The 25,959-nt window shown below is 38.4% G+C and overlaps 1 long non-coding RNA gene across 2 annotated transcripts in view; it reads right to left on the bottom strand.

Annotated features, from left to right (window-relative positions):
- Positions 1-3,035: 3,035 nt before the first annotated feature.
- The window catches only part of LOC134331707 (uncharacterized), a 55,298-nt gene continuing 32,374 nt past the window's right edge, over positions 3,036-25,959 (bottom strand). For both annotated transcript variants that reach the window (XR_010015153.1, XR_010015152.1), the window contains exons 3-4: positions 15,914-16,147; positions 3,036-3,282 (exon numbers count right to left, since the gene is read on the bottom strand). This is a non-coding gene — a long non-coding RNA (uncharacterized LOC134331707). The remainder of the gene's footprint in view (positions 3,283-15,913; positions 16,148-25,959) is intronic.

The following is a 25,959-nucleotide window of genomic DNA, read 5'->3' on the forward strand; positions in this document are numbered from 1 at the left end:
TGTTGCTGTACAGGGTCCACTCAGCCAGCTGCACCTCTGCCCTATTCAGAAAAACTAAAGCCTAAAATTGCACTACATGGCCAAAACTATTTTAATACACAATGTTTTGGGTTTGACTAATTAGGATAGTAGAAAAGCACAACTGGTAGAATTGATGCTGCATAGCAACATGGTTTCGGAAACCTGAGTTTAATCCTCTCCTCCAGAAGTTTTTCATGTTCTCCTCGTTATTTCAGTCCCCCTTGTTTAAAACTAATGGAGTGTGGTCACTCTGATCTGCTTCTATGTAAAAGCAATGGAGTAAGTGAACGTGAGGGTGTGTGTTGCTCTGCAAATGTTTTGGTTTCCTGTTAAGGGTGTACTTTTGCCTCATCTAAAGAACTTAAAAGAGAATGTTGTTCTGTTTATATGCCTCTGGTTTAAATCAGTTCTAATTGAACGCTAAACTTTTAGATATCTGATATGATGTTTAGAAGGGCTGGTGCTCTGGTGGTGCAGGTGTAAATTGTGCTAGCTCACAGCTGCTCGGATACACGGTTTGAATCCGCAGTTGTGCAACTGACCGGTCGGGAATCTACATCCAGACATGACTGGCTATGACTGAGGAATCCAGGATTTGTTACTGCATTGCAACCAGTAATTCCAAGATGAAGCATTGGTAAAACATTAAAATAAATAAATATATGTTCTAGAAGGGGGTGTTAGTGTATTGTTAAAAAAAAAACTTGAAAATGTACAAGTTGATATCACATGACAGACAGTTGCATAAGCTTTCAAAGTCATTAACACTTGTGAGGGACTGTATTGTGGGTAGAGCAGCGCAGTAAGGGTTTTTTTTTGTCAGATGAATAAGTGGACTAAGATCTTTGAATAATTTCTGAAACACACATTGGACATTGGACACATTGAAGGTTGTTTAATGAAGATTTACCATTCAAAATAATTCGTGATGACGGACCGCTCACCCACCGTATGACATGTAAAACAGATGTCAGACCATTTGCACTTTACTGGATTTCTCCCAGTTTAATCAAAACAAATGAAACACTCTGTGACATCTTTATATAACATCTCAGGAAACTGGATCTACATTTACAAGAAAAACAAACTGGATCTTTACTCAAAGTCAAGCACTGATGACGATATGGGTGACTGTTGCAGCTAATAAAAGGTGTTTTTCCCCACTTTTAATAAATAATATTTGTAATTAATAATGTCATATGACAATCTAAATTAACTGTCCCAATTTGTATAAGAATGGGACTAATTTTTCTAGGTAAAAATGAGAAAAGATCAGTTAAATTGAAAGTTACTTATTTACAGGATGAATTTATCTTGGCTGCACCATAGCTTATGTGCTGCTTTTTTGCAGTGTTAAAAAGATAACTATGAAAATAGCAAGTTGATGGGTATCAGGTGGCATGGCTGATAAAAAAAAAGTTTTGGGAATCCACAAAGAATATCATGATCTGGTCATGTAAAAATAATCCAGGACACTTATAGTTATAAGCCCTGTTTAAAAGCCTTGAACCCCCTTCTGAACACACACACACACACACACACACACACACTTATACACAGCTTATACTATGTTTTTATTGAAATATATTTCAAACGATAATAAAATTATAGAGATAGAATTTAAGAGGATCAATTGAAAACTGATCTACGATCAAAAAAATATCACACACAAAGTACCCACCAGGATAATAGCCTTTGTGTAATCTAATGCTCATTGTATATGAGGGGCATCACTGGCAGACCTGCCAAGCACACACAGCTCAACGCTTTATCTCATGAGAAGAAATAAAGGCGGAATTGTTCTCGACTGACAGTGTTTCATAAAAGAGCACAAAGAATGAACTTTGGCATTTCATTGCACATAATCCCATTGAAGAAGACTCTCTCCACATGCTATTCACACTGTGACACCACCAAGACAAGCTGTCTAAATGAACAGGTGGACATCCTATATTGCTGAAGAAAGGAAGCCCCTATTGTCATAACTGGGTTCTCTGTAGTCAGAATCTGTGGAGTACACTTTTTTAATAAATCAAAATGATCTCATTAACAGCACAGAACTCCAACTATCACGCAGTGCTGTATTTAAGTTTTAAATATATTTGTGCTTACATTACATAACACCCACTAATTTATGACATCACAATATGCTTCCTTCATATCGGTCACAGAATAATATGTTAGCTTTATGTTAACCTGTGGAGAAAGTTGCATTTCTCAGTTCTCTAGGTTGTCACAGATTTAACCAACTACATTAGAACATGTACATTATTTTGTAGGTAGGACATTTCTCACATCCATTGCTAAGAGATGTATAAAGCTTATCATCTAAAATATTATAAATTATATGCTGTCTTAATCTGGTCCAGCATGACCATGCCGCTGAGTGTAGACCAATGTTCTTGAGGGCATGGTTTGATGAGTTTTGTATGGAGAAACTTCGGCAGCCTGCGCAGTCCACCGACCCCTTCTTATTCACCCAAACTTCAATAAATCTGATCTGATCTCCACATTCCTCCACTTTTGTACAGACACCTCAGGCTATTAACCAGGGTCCTTACACAGCGTAGAGGACCCCACCTCTTTTTAGTCCAATCTTTTCCCACCAAGCAGACTTAGTGGCCAATTTTTGTCTGTTGCAGGTACTGCCAATTGTGCCTACTAGGGGACGCCCAGCCACCCGGTAGAAGAGCCGAGATTCGAATTTAGAAAAGTTCCCAGAGCTGGTGTGCTAGCAGAATATCCTGCTGAGCCACCAACCCTCAATTTCTTGAACTGTATTCAGTGATACCATTGATCATTAAAAGTCGCTTTGGATAAAAGTAAGTAGTATATGCCTCAAATGTAAATGTCGGTAAAAAGTTGCATTAATTTTCAAACAGTCTTTATAAATATCAATTAATAATAAGGAGGGGTGTCCACATACTTTTAGCCATAGACAGTATTCTGCCTTATTTGTATGCTGCTTGCAAGTCTTTGGAGAAAATAAGTAAATAAATAAATAAATAAATGTATTGATTAAATAAAAACTTTATTAACAGTCTCTCAGAATATTTTTGGGGTATTATGTCTCTCTGAAGTCCTGCTGTCCTGACCCCCTAGTGAGGTGAAGTGTCATTGTTATGCTGCTGACAAAGTAAGAGCTGGGAAAGATACAGAGAGGGGCGAGTGTGTCCTCATTTCCTGAAAATAACTCACTGATGTTAACATGCATTCTTGATCCCCATTATAGGAGCTTTAACGTATGCTGGTGTACAGGACCTGTGAATGAATCAAAACACATATGGCTATAGGTCTTAGCCTAAATAGGACCTGTATTGCCTTTAGACAAAAAACAACAACAAAATAAGTCCAGTATTGTGTTTAGACAAAAGAAACCCCAAAATAAGACATGTATTGTTTTTAGAATTCCAGACAATCACGTCACCAAATCGCAGTTCCAAATCCCACAAGTGCACAAGTGGTGGGTTAACACTCACAAAGCAAGGTCTTAACATGTCCACTACTACAAACAAAGCTGTCATGCCACAATTGTTTATGCCACACTCCAACAGTACATACACCAACACAAACCACGTCTCGATTTAGCATGTCTCTGAAATGTATCTGTCATTAAATGTAGAAGAATAGCAGTCTGTCTGTCTGTCTGTCTGCAGAGGCTATGAGGCAGGTTAGTGACATTTGCTGGCCAACACTCTGCAGGCTAATTGCTAATTGCATTAGACACAGGTAATATTTTAGTACCCATGTCTTTATTAGCATTAATATATTAGTGTGCTATATTAAATGAAAGCCAAACACCAAAATATACAATATGTAGTATCTCTAGTAGTATACAATATGTAAATATACAGTATATGTCTGTGATTCTTTATACATTGTCCACAACCTACACAATTCTTTTAGCTTATTGTGTTTTTTTCTTAAACATTACAAAATGTTTGTGCTGATTTATCCTTAATCAGGCTATACTGCACATTTATGGGGGCTACAAGCTGGTTGGGGTGTCCAAGCTGTCTTAGGAAAAGTCTCAGCCCATTTCAGGAGAACTAGTGGATTGTGGATGCCTGTTTTGGTTTCAGCTGCTGTTTTAAATAATCCCACAGGTATGTTTTATGTAATTGAGGTTTTGTGATTTTATAGACAAGGTAAAGTGTTCTAGTGTTCCATTATGTTAGGTCAAAATAGTTGCACACTTGACTTAGCAATATGCATCCTACAGTCATAATGAAAAGTAAATGTTATGTACATTTTGTGTTCTGCCTAAATAAAAAGCACAAAAGGTGACATTTCTTGTACAGAATTGTTTAATTATGGATGCTGAACTTCACGTACTGCACACGTATTAGAATTTGGGTAATAACTGATCACCAGCATTAACTTTTCAGACTATAACTGATACCAGAGATCATAGTTGAGGGCAATACTGATGGCTTGGTAATACCATGTATTTGTTTGTGAAATTACACAAGCAAAAGCTTAGCTTGCTAACAGCAATAAGGAGAACCATGTGGTCAAACAAAATGTTGTGCTTTTATGAAGAATAAGCTAAAAACTGCACTGTTACTTTAATAGAAATCTCTGCAAAAGTGATAATAGAAGAATGGTGGAGCTATATGGTGTACTGCTACTCATGAGAAAGTATTTTAAAATCCATAACAATAATTAAAATAAACACTGAATAAAATGAAAAATCAATTTCTGATTTAAACTTTTCAATAGTTGTGGTTAGGTTTTACTCAAATCACAAATGCTAATAAAACATGGCAGCTGTCCTCGCAAAACAAAGCATAACAAAAATGCTTGCTCCTGGCTAACCTGCTAACTGAACCACAATGGCTGACTATTTTCAGGTTAAAAATTTTCAGTCTAAACCAGACCACACCAGCTTCACAAATCAACATGAACAGCAAGTTTCTGGTATGACCAGGCCTCGAATCAGTGAAGAAACGTTTGGTTTAATTACAGAATGTGCTATACTGTGCCACCATAATCTCCAGATGGTTGCTATTGCTGCTGCTGTTGCTGCTGAGGCACCGGTGCACAAAGCAGACCTTTCTCCTTCATGAATATTCATGGCGGGAGGACGCTTGTTAGGAGTGCCGACTACCTCCCTTTATTTGAATATTCATAAAGGGCCACGCTCTGGAAAAGGGTGACGTCTGGGTGCCGCATGAATATTCATAAGAAAACTGCCCTTTCAGAACTCAATTTTCATGGTACATCTGGGAAGGATACACCTCCTGAAGAACAAAAATAATGAGAATGATTTAGGGATTTTTTTTCTGTATGGGCGCAGCAGATGCTGCTCTTTTGTGAAGTGTTCCAGCATGTGGATATGCTTCACCAAGCATATTTATTATGAAGTGCTTATTAGAAATTCATTGAACAATAGTGAATTAAAAGCTTTGTGTCACGGGTGATTAGAAAGCTTTTAAAGGGTTAAATGGGGGAAATGGGCTTCAGTGATAATAACACTAAACCCTAAATACCCAATAAACACAGATAAAGAGTAGTATAAAAGTCTAGAACCCATTTAAATATATACGCTTAGGGGACTTTTACATAATACGTGGCAATATGGCTTCTATGCTGGCTGTGCCATTGTTTGAGTGTGGCAGGGATAAGTCAGTTGCCTTGGCACTTGTGAAAATCCCCACAGTCCTGGTTGTTAACTGAATCATTCTAGTGGTGTGTACAGTAACTGAAAGCCTCTTTCTAAAGGCTGATAAAGATAGCAGGGTCATGTGTAGGTTTCCAGGTTAAATGTTTGATGGTCAGTGAATATGAATCAGTATCCTCACAAAGCCATGGATGCAAATCTTGACATTTAGCACATTCAGGTTTTGCTAACGAAACGTGTGGCACAGAACCAAGCACATCAAACAAATCTCTTTGGCAGCAATTACCAGGGCAGAACATGGGACATGATGACAGAATAACAGAGCAAGCTTTACTAGTTTCATTGACATCATTGACTAGCAAGTTAAGCTCTTTCTGCTGCACTCAATGTTTAATTGGATTGAACATTGACCCAGCTTGTCGCTGACCTTTACAAAGCACATCAAATAGGACAAACTGTTTCATATGACGTGATAAAAGCGACTCAGTCAGTACGGACATGGAGAAGATACTGATCCTCAGCTGATTTGATGGTTTTTGATGGTGAGTGTGTTCTGACAACATTTTGCTGTACCGCTCAAGCCAAGCACTGAGCAAAGTGACAATTTGCACCCATCCCTGCGGTGAGTGAAGCACAAAACATTTAATCATCTAAATGTCCCCTAATAATGTCCTTCTGTATCAACAAAATTTTCAGTTTGTCAGTCAAGGTGTCTGTTATAGAGCAAAAATGTACAATAAAACCTACATACAGTGCATTAAAAAAGTCCTTCCTTAAGCGTTTAATCAGACAAGACCACCAGACAATACAAAGAACAAGTAAATCACAATGTAGGACACGTCCCCCCCAATATTTACACATGCTCAAAGTGTCCCGCAATATACTGATTAAAAAAATTCACATATTTAACTCACTAACTGTGTAATTCTAGGATCTGTCAGCGTTTCCAATCAGTTTTTGATCTAGATTCAAAACAGATAAAACAGATAACAGATAACCTGGTCACAACCTATGCAGAGACAGTAAACAGTCAGAGGCAAGGATCAAACCCAGGTCCCAAGGACCCATAATACTGTACAACACCCACTGTGGACCACACTGACAAATTTCAAATCACATAAATAATTAAGATTTCAGGTAAAATCAGGTCAAATCTAACATAAGCTCCAGTTCTGAACACAGCCATTAATATCTCTAGATGTTTCACTCTATTTGTAATAGTAAGAACAGTGAAATATTGAGCAGTGCACCTTAAAAGAATCACATTAGTAACTACAACAAACTATTTACGACTCACAATGAAACAATAGGAAAGGTATGTAATTACAAGGAATTTGGACCCGCCAGTGATTACTAAAGGTATTAAGAGGTCAATTGTTAGTCCTTCAAATGCTGTAGCTTGTTAGAGGATGTACCATCAGTGTGTTGGTATGCCCGAGTGCTGGAATTCACAGTTACACCTAAAGATTAGAAGTGCATTCCTGAGGTCCAGCGCTAACAATGTAAAACTCTAACGCTCTGTTGTTTTACCTTCCAGCCCTGAATTGCTCATAGCTGGTGATCTGGGATTTGAATCGCATCCCATTTGTGAGCAATTACGGAGAAACAACAAAACTGAACTAGGGTGGACAAAAGAGCTCCACATGCTGCAGTGTTGGTGGGATGCAGGCACGTCTGTTTGCTCTTCGCCTCCAGCCGAGTGTAAAACAGAACCAATCAGTGACAGGGCGACTATTTTGGGGCTAAGACCGCACGGGTTACTAATCTGCTGGCATGAGTGACTTCATCAGTCAGGAAGGCAGTGGTGCAAAAGAGCGTCAAACACAATGATTAAGAGGGTTTAAATAAACGCAGGGTGAGAATACGAAATCATTTCAGCCGCTTAGAGGGATTTACAGGGCGGTGTGGAAATGTTTTCTTTTTAAGACATCATGCTCCAAGGCTAAACATTTTCATATTTCTTGGACATGAAAGAAGATATCTGAGCATCTTTATCAAGATGGGATAAATTAAAGGATCAAAAAGAAACATGGCTTTTGTCATATTCACAACAGTCCAGCCGTCAGCTCAAATAAAGACACAAAAGGCATTTTGTTTAGCAACGACTCTCAATTGAAACAGTTTGTTCTATGTTTATTAGATTCAGATGAACTTAGTGGGACGTAGATCCAAAAGCCAAGTCCAACTGACCTGTGCCAACAATCTGTCTGATGTAAATTTGGATGGGAATAAAATATACAAAGTAATTAAAGCGATTGTTTTATTCATTAAAACTGATTATTGACCATTTCTGGATTCCACTGTTATTTGTCCGTATTGAAACTCAGCTTCTACAACTTAAGTCTGTTACTACCATGTTCCAACAGTATGGAAATGTTAAACTGTGTTTTTTATTATTTCATGCTTAACCACAGCTTAATTCTGGTCAGGGTCGCAGTGGGTGTGGTTTCCCCAGAATCACTAGGCGCAAAGCAGTAACACACTCTGGACAGGACACCAGTGCATTGCAGGGCCTCGGCGAAGGCCTTTGTTAAGTTTGGTTTCAGTAAACTAAAATAAACTAATTACACTAAAACTGACTAGAACTAAACACTTTCTATACTTTAATTTTAATCTCTCACATAGTTTTAAATTAGATGCCTATTAGGTCTCACCACTACATCTGTAAAGTCAGGCTATTCAAATGCCTCAGCTTTAGCTCGCAGACAAATTACCTCACATTTTATTAAAACTTTTACTGATAAAGTGCGGAATTCATATTTGCTCTAATAGTAGAAAATCAACCAGGTCCTATATTTCAACAACGTTTTATGGGCTAATCTGAACTGCTAACAAATTACATGTAATTCACTGGTCGATCTAGGAAAAAAGGACATAGCTTTTTTTACAGGATGATATGGGTGTGTGTTTACTCAGTTTTTCTTTTATTTAATGATTTATATTTTTTAGTATGATAAATAAGCAGTAACAAGGCAAGCATTGTTTATACTGCAGCATATCTGGGATTCAGGGTTTATTAATGGTACCTTAATAAGAACGATTACTACACTAAACGTAATCAAAAATAACTAGTAAAATAGAGTGTTACTATGGTATAAAACATTTATACTATAGTATAAATGAACAAACGTACCCTTTGCTAATTAGAATTTTTTGTCATTGCTATTGCTAGCGTACCTAACTCTGTGTTTCAGCCTTGGAGAAAAAATAAAGTAAACAAACGAGAAAAAAAAATGTGTTAATTGATATACTGCCTAAGCTAGCGGTCACCCGTGCAGTAGCGCTGATGTTTGTGTGCTCCTGTAGGACTGAGCTGGTCTTTGTAATGGTCTGCTTTCACTGTTTTCAATGTGTTTGTCAACGCCAGAGTAAGACACAAAGCTAGGGGCTCTGGGTCAGATCTATATTGATGGACACAATCAGGCGATACACTGAGGGGCCCCCCGGCTGAGCTGAAATACTGGGGCCACAGTGTGTGTGTACTGCACAAGATGCCATAGACACACTGGGTCAGTGTTTCTCCCAGCGGCTGGAGTGTTTAGAGCAGTTTAATGATGTCCATCAGGCGCTAAGGTCCAACCCAGCAGGCATGACATGCTGCATTCAGAGCACGTATAGACCATCTTTTCTTGCAGCACCTCAATGAAACTTGTCTCAGTGATCAACATGGCAAACTGCCAAAAATAAAGCTTTCAGCATGGTAAAAATGATCTAATCAGGGTTCAGCAGCCTTGTTAATGGTGTTAATGAGATATCAGAGGAGGATAATTACTGACTTTTCTTTACTATGCAAAAACTATGTGAGTGAATGACACAACATCATTAGGACGTTTTTACATGCACAGTTGCAAGGAATTTAGAAATGTTACCATCTACATCCATAACATTATTAAAAGATTTTGAGAATCTGTAGAAATCACAGTGAATTACGGACAAAGCCAAAAATAATATGGAATTGAAAGTGAATCTTTCAGTCATCAATCAATCAGACAGGACTGCGTTAAAACTGACATGCTTCTGTAATAGTTATAACAACATGGGCTCTGGAATCAATAAACAAATTACAACTGTCAGTAATCAAAGATTTATAGACGCATCTGCAAATACAGTGAAGTCTGTACAATGAAAACCGTTGTGTCTGGGCTTAAGGTCATGAACTGTGCTGTGGTCTGATGAGTCTACCTTTTATTGTTTTTGGAAAAAAATGGATGTCCTTCGGGCCAAAGAGGAAAAGGACCATTCCAGACATTACCACACCAAAGTTTAGCCAGTGTCTGTCATGGTATGGAGTTGTGCTACTGCCAATGGCATGAGTAACCGGCACAGCTGTGAAGGTATTGTTAATGCTGAGGCGAATGTTGTCTGTTTTGTTTAATATATTTTTTGTATAATCCAACAGACAACATATTGATTATTAGCCTTAGTGCTCGCCAACCATTGGTATCAAAGGCAGCCCTTTAAAAAGCCCTATTGGTCGACCACTACTTGTAAATATTGCATTCAGTAATGTTAATCAATCACACTAACCAAACAGTGCAGTCAACTCCATTTAGTCCTTTTAGTCCAACATTTTCAGGTTGCATTGATGTGTGAGCTTCTCTAAGTCTCCACGCTGACTTAATGAGTTTACTATAGGTACCAAAGCCATGCAAAGCAAATACATCATGTTCAGGAAAGCCGACATCCAGTCCCATTGTGAGAAAGGTGCTTTTCTTTCTCTCTGGCCTCTAATCAGAGCTGGAGAGGACAGGCAACAGCTGGGGTGCTGATCTGAAAGGGATCGTTTCATATGAAAAGCAGGTGAAAACCATCTTCCCGCTCTTTGAAAACCAACGTTGATTATGAAAAACAAAACAAACCGCTGTGTTATTTTCTCTTCCCTGAATAAAATATGGCTGCCAGCATGCATTGTATAATTTAGATGCACTGAATGAACCCGACACACGTTTACCTCTTAGTGTTTATGGCAAGTGACAGTGAAGAACTGATGAAACTCAGGTGGTGTGTTTTGAAACCAAATGCTTTTGGAAAATCTACTGAATTTCATTAAATCAATGTATATCCCGTGTTGGATCAAGTCAAATGTTTACAGAGGACTAGAGGACTGCCAACCCTTTTTAGGCATCTGTTCTTTTTTGTGACTGAACTAAAACACATAAATTGAGTAGCGCTGCTGGAGTTTTTAAACACCTTACTGTCACTGCTGGACTGAGAATAGTCCACCAAACAAAAATATCCAGCCAACAGCCCCCCGTGGGCAGTGTCCTGTGACCACTGATAAAGGTCTAGAAGATGACCAACTCAAACAGCAGCAACAGATGAGCGATCGTCTCTGACTTTACATCTACAAGGTGGACCAACTAGGTAGGAGTGTCTAATAGAGTGGACAGTGAGTGAACACGGTATTTAAAAACTCCAGCAGCGCTGCTGTGTCTGATCCACTCATACCAGCACAACACACACTAACACACCACCACCATGTCAGTGTCACTGCAGTGCTGAGAATGATCCACCACCCAAACAATACCTGCTCTGTAGTGGTCCTGGGAGAGACCTGACCATTGAAGACCAAGGTGAAAGGGGGCTAACAAAGCATTCAGAGAAACATATGGACTACAGTCAGTAATTGTAAAACTACAAAGTGCTTCTATATGGTAAGTGGAGCTGATAAAACGGACAGTGAGTGTAGAAACAAGGAGGTGGCTGATCAGTGTATGTACCTTACCCTACTATTGTGAATAATGATCACTTTAATTTTTACAAGGCACAGTTTTCTACTGGAAGTTTTGTTAGTTTACTTTTATATTTCCACTCCATTGCTTTATTTATTTATTTACTTTAGGTTTGTTACTGTACTGTATTTATACTTAGATAAATGTTCATGTTTATATTATATACCTTTTTCTATTTTTTTTACTACATCCAAATGTTGACACCTGCACCAATTGAAATTCCTTGTACACCGGGTACTTGAATGAATCAAAATTCTGATTCTGAAATAAACAATTAATAATTTTTAAACTGCCACTCTAAATAGAGTGTTAAATCATCCACACTATACTCACTGTATGCAGTTGGTCACATAGTAGCCATAGTTGGTGTTCAGATCAACTGTCAGTATCAACCGTATTGCAGTGCTGCAGTAAAATAAAATTACTTTCATTTTAGTTTATATGACCCCAAAGTACAAATGTAGTGGTAGTATTATTGTAATTATTCTTTTACACATGTACACTACAATGAAATTCCTTTTCTACATATTACCTTAGGAGATCCTTTAGAGGTTAATATGTTTTATGAATAACTTTTATCTTTACTAGGATCTACTCCTAACTTTAAGGGGGGGTTTCTTAGAATTTCATCACTAGGAGAAACTATTTGCATTAGGAATCTTGTATAAATGCAGCTCCAGGCCTTTTTCTGCCTGACCTCACAAATGCCCTTTTGATTGAATTGGTACAAATTCCCACACGGGTTGGGGTGGTTGGTGCAACACCAGATTAATGCCAGTGGTTTTGGAAAAGTATAATATTAACCACAGTGATACTTGTGGTAATGCAATCATGGTTAATATGACTAATACATGTTAATTATGTAGTTTTTTCCCCTTGAACTGATGCATAATGTTAAATTGGAAACGTTATGACTGCTTAACCACCTGACTTTCCATCACATTTCACCCTTTATTTCACCTCCAGAATACATGCCAGTCGGTGGATTGCTTAATCTACATTTTCACTAGTGAGTAAGACTGAGTGTAACTCGAACAAATTATGTATCCCCAGCTTGTGCACTTTATATCTGAGATAGTAATTATGATCATGATTAGGTTAAAGCCAATCCACCTTCTGAGTGTTTTGGAAGGAAGGTGGAAAGAAAACAAAGAACCTAAAGAATATACATGAAGACATGTATATACAACAAGCCATGTAACTCACATACAGTGGCCAGAAATGAGGTCTGAACCGAGGCCTCCTGGATCCCCACGATGCCTGTTGTGCCACTTTAATTTCTCAGGGTCACAGAGGTCTCTCTTATGGACTTGTAGTTTTAAAATGTCACCTTGTTTTAAGAAACAGTCTTTTTTTATGCAGTTTCTCCCCATTTTCCTCCCGATTTAGCTCACTCAATTTGTCTTCCGCTGCTGAGGGATACCCAATTGCATCCGAGGAGAGCACGTCGCTGTACACGCTTCTTCCGACTCGTGCACAGCCCTCCTCTTCTCGCCCCTGCATTCTGCAGAGGTGTCTCTTATGAAGATCCCACCCCACACATAGTCCGGCCACCACCCTGCAGATACGGTGACCAATTAGCATCTGCTGCAAGCACTGCCAATTGTGCCCGCCAGATGGCGCCCAGCCGACCGGTGGCACAGCTGAGTTTCGAACCGAGGAGTTCAGAACCTCGGCGTTGGTGTGCTAGCGGAATATCCCGCTGTGCCACCTGGGTGCCTATAAGAAACAGTCTTGATTTTTAATGGCTTTAGATTTGGGGTGGTTGTCTCGTTAAAACATTCAGATGATGTTTTTTGGCTGATGAGATTAAATTCTCTTCTAATGTCCTGCTACATTTGCTTTATTTGTATTTCCTTTGATAAATATATCATAATGCTCCCACCTCTATACCTCACAGTGAGTTTGGTGGTCTGAGAATCATAGTGCACTCAACCTTTCAATCTACAAATGTGACAAGCTGAAAAATTACCCAAGAATTCTATTTGTTTTCATACGTCCATTGTTCTGATTTGTCTAAATGTTCATGTGCAAACTGACTTTTGGTTGAAGGAACGTAAATAATCAAAACACTAGTACAGAGAGAAATGTTTAATATGTTATGGCTCTGCAACTGTTTTTATTTAAGTGGTTTAACAACTTTGTATTTGCTACTTATTATTTCCTGATGAACTCAGTTTTGATACCATATTTTTAATGCTTATATTGTTTATTATTTAAACGTACAAATACAAAAGGACATTAAGTGTGTCAACGTAAATATACAAACTGAATATTAAATACTAGGAAACACAGTAGAAGAGAGTAGAAGGACTAGGATAAAAAACAACAACAACAACAGTAATTGTGGCATCAGGTACAGAGTAAAACTGAGAGAGTAAGACAGGAACCGAGTTAGAAAACCGACTGTTAAATGCATTGGCCTGGAAAAGCAGGGCTGGATTTCTGACGCCCATCTCTCAGGCCAGCGTTTTGGCCGGACTGTGAGGGGAATACCAAGCGAGTGGTTCTGTTCCTGCTCAACAATAGCGAGAGGGCACAGTGTGCCAGCTCAGTTTTCAAAGGGCCTGAAAAGGTGCCCATCTCATTTGCCCTCTGACAAACCTCCCCTGGCACAGCACAATGCCATATTGTAATGTTAACCATATCAATCTGCCATGCAGAATATATCAACAAGCGGTAACATTATGAAAAATGTACAATGCTTAAAAAAAATAATTTTCTCTCTCAGCATTTAAAATGTAAAACAATACGCATTGCATACAAAACATAAGTGAATTTATTAAAGGAACAAACCTTATTATAACCAGCCAACACGCCAACAACGATATTCTGTTTGTGAAAAAGAAATCTCCATCTTAATGAATAACCAGGTGCACGACTTTTAGCCAGTGACTATGAACGCATGAATGCAAGTCTTTCACATTGCTTTGCAAAACTGCAGAAATGCTCAAGACTATCAGCCATTAGTAAATGTGCTTTTGTTTTTTCAGTCATTGTCCTGCTGCATAACCCAGTTTCACTCCAGTTTCATCTTATGAACAGATGACCTTACTTGGAAGAATTAACTAATATTGTTAGATTTGAATAGATTTGAATTAATTGTTTGCTTAATGACAGAAATGTATACATGCCCTGAAGCAGCAAAGTAACTAATTATTGTTGGTAGAATATATGTCTAATTATAGTGTTTCTCTCACGCTTGTAGTTGCTTACAACATAAAAAGCTGTAGCCTTGCAAGTACTAGTACTGGACTAGTCAGGTTCAAGCCCCACCACTGCCAGGTTGCTGCTGTTGGGCCCTTGAGCAAGGCCCTAACCCTAAATTGCTCAGACTGTATACTGTCACAGTACTGTAAGTCAGTTTGGATAAAGGCGTCTGCTAAATGCCGAAAATAAAGTGAAAATGACCCCTCCGCCACACACACACACACACACACAAAATTTAACTAAGTTTTCAAAACCAGTACTCTTTCTCAAACCAGTATGAGGTTATTGGTCCCAGTCCTTTAATGGCCATGCCAAACTGATATAGCCACACCATCCAAAGTCTGTATAGCCGCAAAACCTCGACCCTACAGAGGGTAGTAAGGTGGTTCAGGTCACAAAAAAATGGTATTACTTATTGACAGGATTGAAAAGTTCAAAGAGGGCTCACTGACGCAGCACCAGTAAAGAAGAATAAAGATCAGCCGGTCTAAAGTGAACATACAAACATGTAGTTAGAAATCAGATGCTGTGTTGTACTCACACCTGGCAAACATGCAGCATGTTCTAGTCCCGCTGGATTACAGACCCCTGGGATTTTTACACCAATGTTGGGATTTTTATTAAAAAACAAGATAAAAAAACTAAACAGATAAAGGAAAGCACAGCCAACGACTTGAATGTTTAGCCTTTGATTACAGCACTGCCATCTGTGCAAGTCAATTCTGTATTAACAGATCATTTGAACCAACAACCATGAGCTACTACTGATGCAAAATATCTAAACTGCTCACATATTTGCTTTCTCAGACATCTGGTATTTGTTTATACTTTAGAAATGATACCTTAAGCAACTTAATAGAGCAAATTCAAAATCATTCCATAATGCTTTTAGGCAAAACATTCATGTACTTTCAAAGCCATAAATGAGGTGCAAACCAAACATACACTAATGAGGTGATTTCTTCTACCAAATAGGGTCCTTGAGCTTGTTGTTGAAATGTAAAAATTCTAGTGTTTACAGACACACTAAATATTTCACATTCCCTTGCTAGCCTTTCTACTTCTCAAAGGAAGAAGAGGATCATGTAAGAGAAAATATTTTAAAGACCATGTGACCAACAGCCTAACACAGGTTCAAACAGCTCACTTACAACAGGTTTGAAAAGCTCACTTAGTCTAAAATCCAGGTCCAGGATTGAAGACTAAACTTCCTTAATTAGTTAAAACTGAAAGTTTAAACAACTTGTACTAGACATGGATCTACAATTAGTTTTCTGTGACTTAATGATTGGAACAATTAACTCATTCAACATTTACCTTTACTGACCTCAAAAATTTAGGTTCTTTTGTAGGTTTTTTGTAAATATGCTGGGTGGCACCGGCACGGTGGCTCAGTGGGTAGCACTGTCACCTCGCAGCAAGAATTTCCTGGGTTTGATTGTCAGATGGAGCGGTCTGGGTCCTTTCTGTGTGGAGTTTGCATGTTCTCCCCGTCTCTGTGTCGGTTTCTTCCAGGAGCTCCGGTTTCCTCCCACAGTTCAAAGACGTGCAGCCTGGTTAACTGAAGATACAAAATGGTCCATGACTGTGTTTGATGTTAAAAAACTTGAACTGATTAATCTTGTGTAACCAGTAATTACCTGCCCTGTCATGAATGTAACCAAAGTGTGTAAAATATGTAAAAATCCTAATAAATAAATAAAATAAATAAGTAAATATGCTATGATTGAAATACACACACATCATTTAAAAATAACTTTAATAATTAATTTGATGATTTAAAATGTTTTAGAATGTCAGTTTACTTTGCTTGTAATTATTTGTGCCCACATAATTAGAGCTAGGTTGCCTGCATCAGTAAAAAATACATGGAACTATGGATTCTTGCTAAGAATGAAAAGCAAGAGCCAAACTGTTAGCTGAATGAAAATTTGTCTAAATGGTCAATTGTGATGGTAGAACCAACAAAATAGGTTTGCCTGGAATTAGAAGCTGCTGGAATGCAGCTGACTCTGTCCTCAGTCAAGCATAACCATGGCCTTAGATGTTCAAATGCAAGAAAGAAGCTCTAATACAAGCTGAAACCTTAATATTTTCAACTGATAGTAGTACTTCAATTATATAATTGAAAAAATAAATTACCACTGAAACATCTTAATCCAGGGTTTGATCTACATGAATCTGGTTAATTTTCTTAAAGCTTTGAGATTGCATGAGCATAATTTATTTCACCTAGAAAGGCCTAAGACACACTTTTGAACTAAACTAAATTAGAGGAGTTTCTCTTTGATTCAATAGATGCAGCCCTTCTTGGTCCCTACAAATGGACAATGGTTTAACAAGTGCACAAAAGCAAAATCTCTGCAGCTGTTATTTGACTTGCATTATGCCTCCCTCATTCTTGCATGCAGATTTTTTTTCTGTGGGACATTTATTTTACATTAGGAGCTCCGGTGGCCAACAGAAAGCCTTTAAAGGGCTGAACCCCAGGGAGCTGTGTGCCAAGCCAAGTCAAACAATGGGCCAACACTGAGACTGAGCCTGTCTCTCTGAGTACCACATCATGAAGTTCATGGCACCTGATGCTTTGGCCCAGCACCTGCCTCTCACTAAGACTGGCTATTAATCAAGATATTAATCAATATTGACAAAAATGAATGAGCAGTTAATCCGGAAATTATTCAGCAAAAGGACATTAGCATTAGGACCAAGCATGTTGGCTGGGGTCTCTATTTAGTATGGTATTAAAGCACTTAAAAATTGTCCTGACTTTAATCACGTCAATATGTTCTCTTTATGACAGATTCAGATTTAGAAATTTGCTTTTAAATGCTTATTACCCACAGCACCCACAGCACACATGAGTTAATCAGAGGGTTCAATCTTGTAGAAATGAAGCAAACAACAATTAAACCAATTAAAATCCTATCATAACCAAGAAAAATATGGCAGATATGCTGTTAAAATGGTACTCATGAATCATCTGTTAAATAGTAAATATGGGACACAGGAATAATTTGCATCAAGAAAAGCTATGTAATTAGATCTGATCATTGGAGAGCGTTTGAAATAAGAGCAGTGATCTGGCATTAGTGCAATATAGGCGAGTGTTTGATTTTATTGTACCGCGCTGATTCTCCGCTCCACAGCCTGAGGGCTAGTCCTCTCCTGAACCAGCAAAGTCAACTCAATTTGGGTTACTATAGACCTGAGGCTTAGTCAGTAGACCACCGGGAGTCCAAAAATTATGTGGCCGCTTTGCCTCGCCCAAAAATAGTCTCTTTTCAGCCCTCAGCATGGGATGGGTTACAAAATCAGACATTTATCTCTGGAACTGGCTACTCTAATGGCCCACTTGATGTGATTTTCATATAAATGAACATTTAATGGGGATTTGTGATTTGTCACATTAGCCATCGCAACTTCATCGCAACATATACCAGATGTGCACCCTATCATTAGGATTACAGGGTTGGTTTTGGAAGCAGATTCTTTTGTGGCAGATTTTGAAGGTCACTGAGTGCCTCTGGGTAAAATCACTGTTACTCACTGTAAGGAGTAAATGTGGCTGCACCAAACTACCCCTCAAAAAGGGGAGAGGGAATGCCAAAAAATGCTTTGTTAATTCTATTCTTTGAGATAAAACAATGGGGTTTAATGAGGTTTATTTACAAACATGTAGTTTGAATGCTCAGGTGTTAGGACCCCAATTTAACAAATTAAATTAGAATTTTAAAGGTCTTTTAGATAAGCTGATAAGCTAACATTCACCACAATCTAGACAAAATAATCTAGATAAAATAAATATTTGACATAAATGACTAACCAGAAATGCCAGCAGAAAAAATACAACAATGGCTACATCAATGGCTTATCCAATCAGGGTTGGGGGGGTTTAGAGCGTATCTAGACACACAGTAACTCCCTGGATGGGGCGCCAGTCACACACACACACACACATACACACTCACTCATACACACACCATTCACCTATAGGGCAATTTCATTGTCTTCAGTTAACCTGACTGCATGTTTTTGGACTGTGGGAGGAAACCAGAGCTCCCGGAGGAAACCCACGCAGACACAGGGAGAACATGCAAACTCCGCACAGAAAGGACCCGGAACACCCCACCTGGGGATCGAACTCAGGACCTTTTTGCTGTGAGGCGACAGTGCTACCCACTTAGCCACCGTGCCGCCGCTACATCAAAACATTTTTTGAAATGCAAATAAGTTCTCAGAAAGCTAAGAACTACAGACAAATAACCCAAAACACAACATAACAACACAAATCACAGGAAACCAGGGTTTGGAATTGCTGATTAACATTAGTAAGACTTTGCACAGGGCAACATTTAACTGAGAACTATATATACACAAAGAATAATGGGCACCAATGACAAAAAACGCACTTACTAACAAAATCCAGGTGGCAACAATCACATGATCAAGAGATGTGTTGAGACAAAAGCACAAACAGAGTTGGGTAGAATACTTAACATCCTAAATTCTAAACAAATTAACTAATTTCCCGATCTACATTTAGACATTTAGATCTCCAGAAAACATTTAAAGAAGTCTAGTCTTAGTCAAAGTCAATGTTTATGACTCAGTGCTAACAAAGAGAAACATCAGTGTTCATCTGACAATTTATCCAAAATCGCCTGGATAATTATTTTTCATAGACACATACATTAAAATGTGAACTTTATAGACAACAAATGCATGTCTGGCAAGAAACAAATATATTGTTTTATAAAAAAATAAGAAAAAGGCAAACTTTATACCAACAAGCATTTATATCAGCACTGATGTGATTGTGTGCAGGTACTTTGCAGTATCATGACTTGGATAACTGGTGGTGGATCTATTTGACCATTACAGACTAAGAGTAATACATTTGAATTGCATTGCAGACTATTTATTTCCCTCCTGTACAGTGCCTGAGGGGGCATGGAGTTTGTATGTCTGTGTGGTGGGTCATTTAGAGGAACATAGTAAGAGAACGAAGGAGGGCGGGCAGTGATGAGTTTGCTGCCAGCTCAAAGTAAAGGCCCCTTAGGGAGTCCTGCATGCTGCACCCCATGGTGCCTGTAATACTCTCAGCTTCCCAAATTTGGAGTGTGGGCCACGCTTGCTGCAGGCTCCAGGCATGTCAAATCGACCTGAGTCAGTGATGGTGGTCACAGAAACACATACATTGTATGACCAAAATGACCCTAAGCTTGTCCCGCTTTTGCAGCTATAACAGGCTCCGCTCTTATGGAATTTTGTGCTCATTTAGTTAAAAGAGCATTTGTAAGGTCTGGCATTGATGCTGAATGAAAGAGTCTGGCAATCAGCATTCTAATTTATCCCAAAGGTGTTCATTGTGGTTAAGGTTCGTCCACACAATACATTAAACCATGTATTTTGGACCTTGCTTTGTGCATGAGGACACAGTCATGCTTCATCAGCACTTTTGGAAATGAGTGATTGTTGGATTCTTTCTTACTTCTCAGACCAAGACCCTTTTTGCTCAGATGCCCAGTTTGGTCAGACAGCCAATTCTTAAAATTCAAGGTGTCGAGCTTCTTCCATTTCAAAATTCAGACCACCATGGTCTTGGGAACACTCAAAGCCTTAGAACTTGTTCGATTTCCTTGCCACAATTTGATTGTGGAAATGCACAGACAGTTATTTAAACTTTGTGGCTTGTTTTTGTCCTGACAATGCGGTGTGGACTATGGACCCTTATAGACCCAGGTGTAGACCCAGGATGTTTTATAGATAGACCTTGCATTGTGCACAGTGGCACAATCATGTCCAGGATGGTTAACACCTTCACACTACCCAGTCATTGATTATTTTTCTAGACAGCACTTCCTATCATTCTTTGTTAATCACATAACTGACCAGTTTGCATCTTGCTTCTTGGGCTTCAGTGTAAACACAAGCACATGTAAGCATACAAGCAAAACCAGTATATTCGTGTTTCCAAAAGCGTTTACCACTAAATCCATTATGGTTGTAATTTCATTGTGCCCCAGTATTAACTTCCACTGCAAAAACATCAATAAAAGAATTCATTAATTGCTTATTTAATTTATCCTCTAGGACTGAACTCTTTCTCTGGAGATCTCCTCGATTAGTCAATTACAAGCCCTTAGGTTGGTGGGATTCTTTATGTGGCTTTATATTTACAAAGACTGGCGTTGTTGAACCAACAAGGAGAAAAAGTAGGAAAGGGGTCCCTGCTAGTGACCGGTTAGCTCCTGCTCTGATTCTTGAATGACAGACTGGAAAACATTAGTGCCCTTTAGAACAGAACAAAGGTTATGACTCTAAAAGCACAGCTTTCAGACTTGCTTTCACTCCTCTTTCCTACACAACTTTTTTTTTGCTACTTAGTGATCCAAAAAATCCCTCGAGTGATCAGAGCTGGCCTGGAGGTAGCACATAAAGGAATGAAGGGGTAGTTTCTGAACCTAAAGACTGACTGAATGGTTCCATGAGGAGTTTTTTGCCAGCCATGGCCCACCAAAAGCGTAAATCACCCAAGATTTAGGTGTCACTGTCCAGTTCTGCATCTGGATGTTAATAAAAATGTAAATGGACCTTGTATTTAAGAAATCTAACCCCTTTCTCCTGATTAGGATAATACCACTACCCAGGTGCCCGGCAGGTATACAGGGTACCAATCCATTCCACAGCATCACACGCTCACTTATTCACTCACACAATCTCTTAACATTTTTTAAAGCTAATCCACCATCTGTCTTCATTTTTTGAGTTAAAAACCCAGAGGAAGTGGAAAAGTGAGTACCCAGAGGAAAATTTAAAAACAGGTCCCCAGGACCCTGTTGTTTTGTGGCTCAAGGCCTCGGATAAACACTTTTTTGCATTTCCTTACTGTCACAACTTTTTGGGGATTAGGGTTGTATTAGATCAAAGAAGTTCTGAAGGAAGACAACATCCATGTCCCCATTATGTGTATTCTGTGTTTACAGCCTGGTTTTACACTGGGGATGAGGAAAACATGTGGTATTAGCATGCTAAAACAATGGCAGCGTTGTCCGTAAAAACCTGCATCTCGTGTCTTGGATGTCCTGTTTAAAACAGATTTGTCACAAAAACAGACGCCGAGCTGATAACTGAAGTTCATGATGAAACAAACAAAGAAAAAAGCACTGTTATGATTACGAGGAACCGGGCTGTTACTGTGGTCTCCCAGAAGGCACTTAGCGAGTCTCCCAGTCACTCTTGGCTGAACGTTGGACTTACTACAGATTAGTGTAAATAGGTTAACATGTACGTTGTTTGGGGTCTCGCTGACAGACGCCACAAAGTACAAGAACCACAAATGACTAATTTAAGCGAAGAATGTCTTCCTGGCTTTTCCTGGCGCATTTTTGAACTTGAACCAGGCACCTAATTCCCTTCCTTTGGAACGTATTTTACAAAGATGATCCATGAGCTTTTTTCTGGTAAGAGGAGGAGAAGAAAAAAAAGCAGGACCAGAAAGCTTGTTTAGATTCAAAGACCATTGACTGGCTGACAAGCCCGAGCAACGAGGGCCTCACAGGGTGAGAGAGCGAGAGCAGATGCAAGTGATTGAGGAGGCCCGGAGCGATAAAAAGGACACATAGTCCAGCTTTACTGTAATCTATGCCTTTAAAAGCCATCTCCATTCCGCCTTCAGAGTGGCTCGCTCACACAGACACTGAAAAGCTTTTACTCGGCTTTGCCAGCTCAGCCCCAGTATCTGATAGCCCTTTCCCATTTCAAACACCCTCTCAAAGCACTGAATGGCCATGGCTGCTTGTGTTAACGAACACAATACTCCCACCCTACATTTTGTATATCCACCCATATTGTTTGTATTCACTGAAGTAGATGGAAACCTTATTTTAGGCAGGATAAATGACAGAAAGGGGTCAAAGAGGGTAGGAACTATTGTACCATATAACCTGCCTGATGTAGTAGTTTTGGAAATAAGCAGCTTTTACCCAGATACAAACCTGTTATATAGCAAACATACTGTATGCCTGTTGGCCTACTACTGGCTAACTGTGGGCAGTATAGACATGAAAACTTCCAAATAAACCCCAAATGGGTTCTGTATTGGTTAGCCCACACTGGGTTCACACTATTATTTTAAAATGGGACCCATTGAGAGTTCACTATAGGCGGTGCAAGCATAGGTTAAACATGTTAAACCCATAAGTGCCTGGTAAACCCATACATCCTGCTTAATATCTATTGATCAAACAGAAAAACACATGGGTCTCTTGGGTCAGCCAATAGTGAGCTTACTATCCACACAAACTTCTTCAGAGTGAAACAGAAATGTTTTAAATGTAAAAGCAATAGATTTCAGCCTTTACCCTTTTGTACTTGCTACAATTTAAATAAAGGTAGTTTCTAGCAATCTTATTGTTTAGATAAGCTTTTGTTTTTGTTCATTCTGTCCTGCAGGACCCATTTTTGCTGTTTACAAGTTGTCAAGGTATCTGGCTGAGACATTTCTCCCACCACTGTGATTGTGAAAATGTTTTTTATAAGGAAATGTGACTTCCTTTGGTATAAAGGCGCTTTATTGGACATATTTTCTTTAGTTATGTTGGCGCTGCATAAAACATTAACTGTCCATTTTTGGAGGGTCTCAGAGGATGTACACAAAGACAGTGTGGCAAAAGACAAGAAATCACAGTGAATACTGACCGAGTAATGCCAAAGGGTCAACTGTTTGATGAATTAAACACTATGAGTATGAGTGAAAATCGCGTCACGGACTGTGAAATGAGCCGTTGCCCGTGTAATATGCAATTTGCTATAAAATTTAAATTTAAGGTTTGTGTTTAGGGATTTAACATTTTTTATTCGTGTAGCATATGAAATATGAGGCACAATCATACAGCTATCACGTTAGTGTAAGAGACTTTTCTGTGGTGTAGTGAGCTGACAATGTTTGATGTATGTGTTTACGTATTGAGTGCATTTTGTCCCTTTGGGGATTCCATAAAGTGTCGCGTCTCTACACACGTCATAATTGCTCTTCTTCTGATAGTTTGTCTATGTACAGTTTATTTCTTTCTTTATAAACTCAGCAAACTCTAAAGATTACGGTTACACTAACAATCGGTTAGACAAAATGTCCAAGATTTCAAAGTCTAAAGCAGTTAAAAACACAACTCGGGTAACTGAGTTTGGAAAAGTCCCAAACGATTCTGTGGACGCACAGGATGGTGTGTCAAAACACGGACGAGGATTTTCGTCTTTTAGAAGGAGTTATTAAGGCAGGCTGTGCTCTGTACTGTAGCTTCCATTGATCCTATCATTCAGTTTATGAGTGTTATTTAATGACTGCCATGAAATGTGGCACTTTTGTTTAAAAATCCGTGTAATCTGTGATTATTGATAAATAAGGTCCGTGAAATTGTCCCGTGAATTTGGTAACTAGGAGACATACAGTATATGGAACATAAACACTGAACTCTATTTAAGTCCCTCTGCCACAGATGTATAAAAACGTTAGAGCAGGGTGAGTGCCTCACATGGATTTAAAGCCTTAAATGATTCAGCTTCTACATATATTTTTTTTTATCTCTTAAAGCCATATATTTCATCCCCACCCTTTTAAGATTTTGAAATCTTTTAATTCTTAGACCTACTTACAGTGGATTTTGATTGACTTTAATTGGTTTTAAATCTAGATTTAAAGCGTATTTCTTTAAAGTGACTCAGTTGTAGCTCTTGGCATTACATGTAACCTTTATGGTTTGTTCATAGGGTTTTTATAGGGTTAATTAATTATTGACTCCCAATGTATTTTTATTTATAGAGGAAACTTGAAGAATTTACTTGGACTTGACATAAAGAAAGCTATTATAAAAACATTACTTACTATTATATTTTTTATCTAAAGCGTTCTGTCCTGGCCTGATACTGATGATATAGACAATAGGCAATAATGTTGATGAATGGTGGAGTATTCTTAAGTAGCAGGAATTGTAGAAATAGGATCAGACCAAGTGTAAAGCTGTATTTAAACACTGGAGCAGCTATCAGTATGCAGTGTGAAACCAATAAGACCATCATTATGTGCACCAACATTATGCCAAGTTCATTCACCTCTCAAAGTGAAAGAAATTGTGTAGCCTCCCTTTGGGTACAACCCAATGCACTCACTAATGGACAAGCCCTGGTGTCAGGACAAGCCTATTGTAGCCTTAGTGAATTAGCCAGTCATTAGCAGGTCGGTCACCATATTATATTATCTTTTGCAAGAATCAAATTGAAAAACTGGGTTGTAATATCCCAATAATAGTTTAGCCATGTTAACCATGTTTCTCACGGCCCCTCCATACACACCAGTCCATAATGAGTGAGCTCAATCTCTTCTCTGCACTATTAAGGTTCAGCTGCTCCACAAGCAAAGAAAAGGTTTTACAAATCATGCTGTCCATTGGTGTGTGGGTGGGGGTCAGTGAACAGGCATTAATGGTCGACCCCATGACTACAAATGACCATTAAAACCAGCAGCTTGCTTATATAGGTTCGGAAGAGTCTTAGAGGCATTATGAGTTATACAAGAACGGTTTGTTCCTCATTACCTATTATTATAAGCAGGACAATGAATGAATGAGAAGCATAAATGTCCCTAATTAAGTGTTTATGTTTATGTGCACATCTGTTTTTATCAATTAAGTGATTTGCATTTGTATTACAGTGGAAATAATAAGAGCTTTTATTGATATATTATTACGTATTTATGACTTCACATGCTCAAAGAGGACAAAAACAACAACTTTATTTTACTCTGTTCTTTTCCTTCAGTTGGAAGGTACTTGATACAGTGGAACAACAAATCCACTGTCTGATAAAATCGCAAGTAATTAATAAAAAAAACCATTTGACGATTACATGACTTATAAGGACGTAATTAAAAAAAACAAGAGAGAATGTTAAAATTATTTATATAGAGTAAAATCAAACTAAATCCTTATGATAATCCATATGATTGTTCCTTAGTAAAGTTTCTTTTATTTATTGTTCTATTCATATAATTGCCAAAACCATAAAATGGTTAACAAACAAAGTAATAAAAATATATTATAAATAATTACTGAAATTAACAACCTGAAAAGTTTGAACCTCTCAGATTGATCAGGTTTCAATCATTTTAAAGAAAATGTAAAAAAGTAAAGAGTTTATAAAGTACTTATAAAGCTTTTTTATAAGGTAGGGCATTTCTTGTGTCAGATTATTGAGATGGGCTATACTGCATCATTAGATCAGTATAATTTGCTGGTTCCAACCAAGCAGGCTTTTAAGAATAACAGACAGTCCCTAGAAAGACCCTAATAAAAACCAGCCAGGAATGGTTGGAGT

This window comes from Trichomycterus rosablanca, chromosome 17 (assembly GCF_030014385.1).
Source record: "Trichomycterus rosablanca isolate fTriRos1 chromosome 17, fTriRos1.hap1, whole genome shotgun sequence".
Taxonomy (NCBI): Eukaryota; Metazoa; Chordata; class Actinopteri; order Siluriformes; family Trichomycteridae; genus Trichomycterus; species Trichomycterus rosablanca.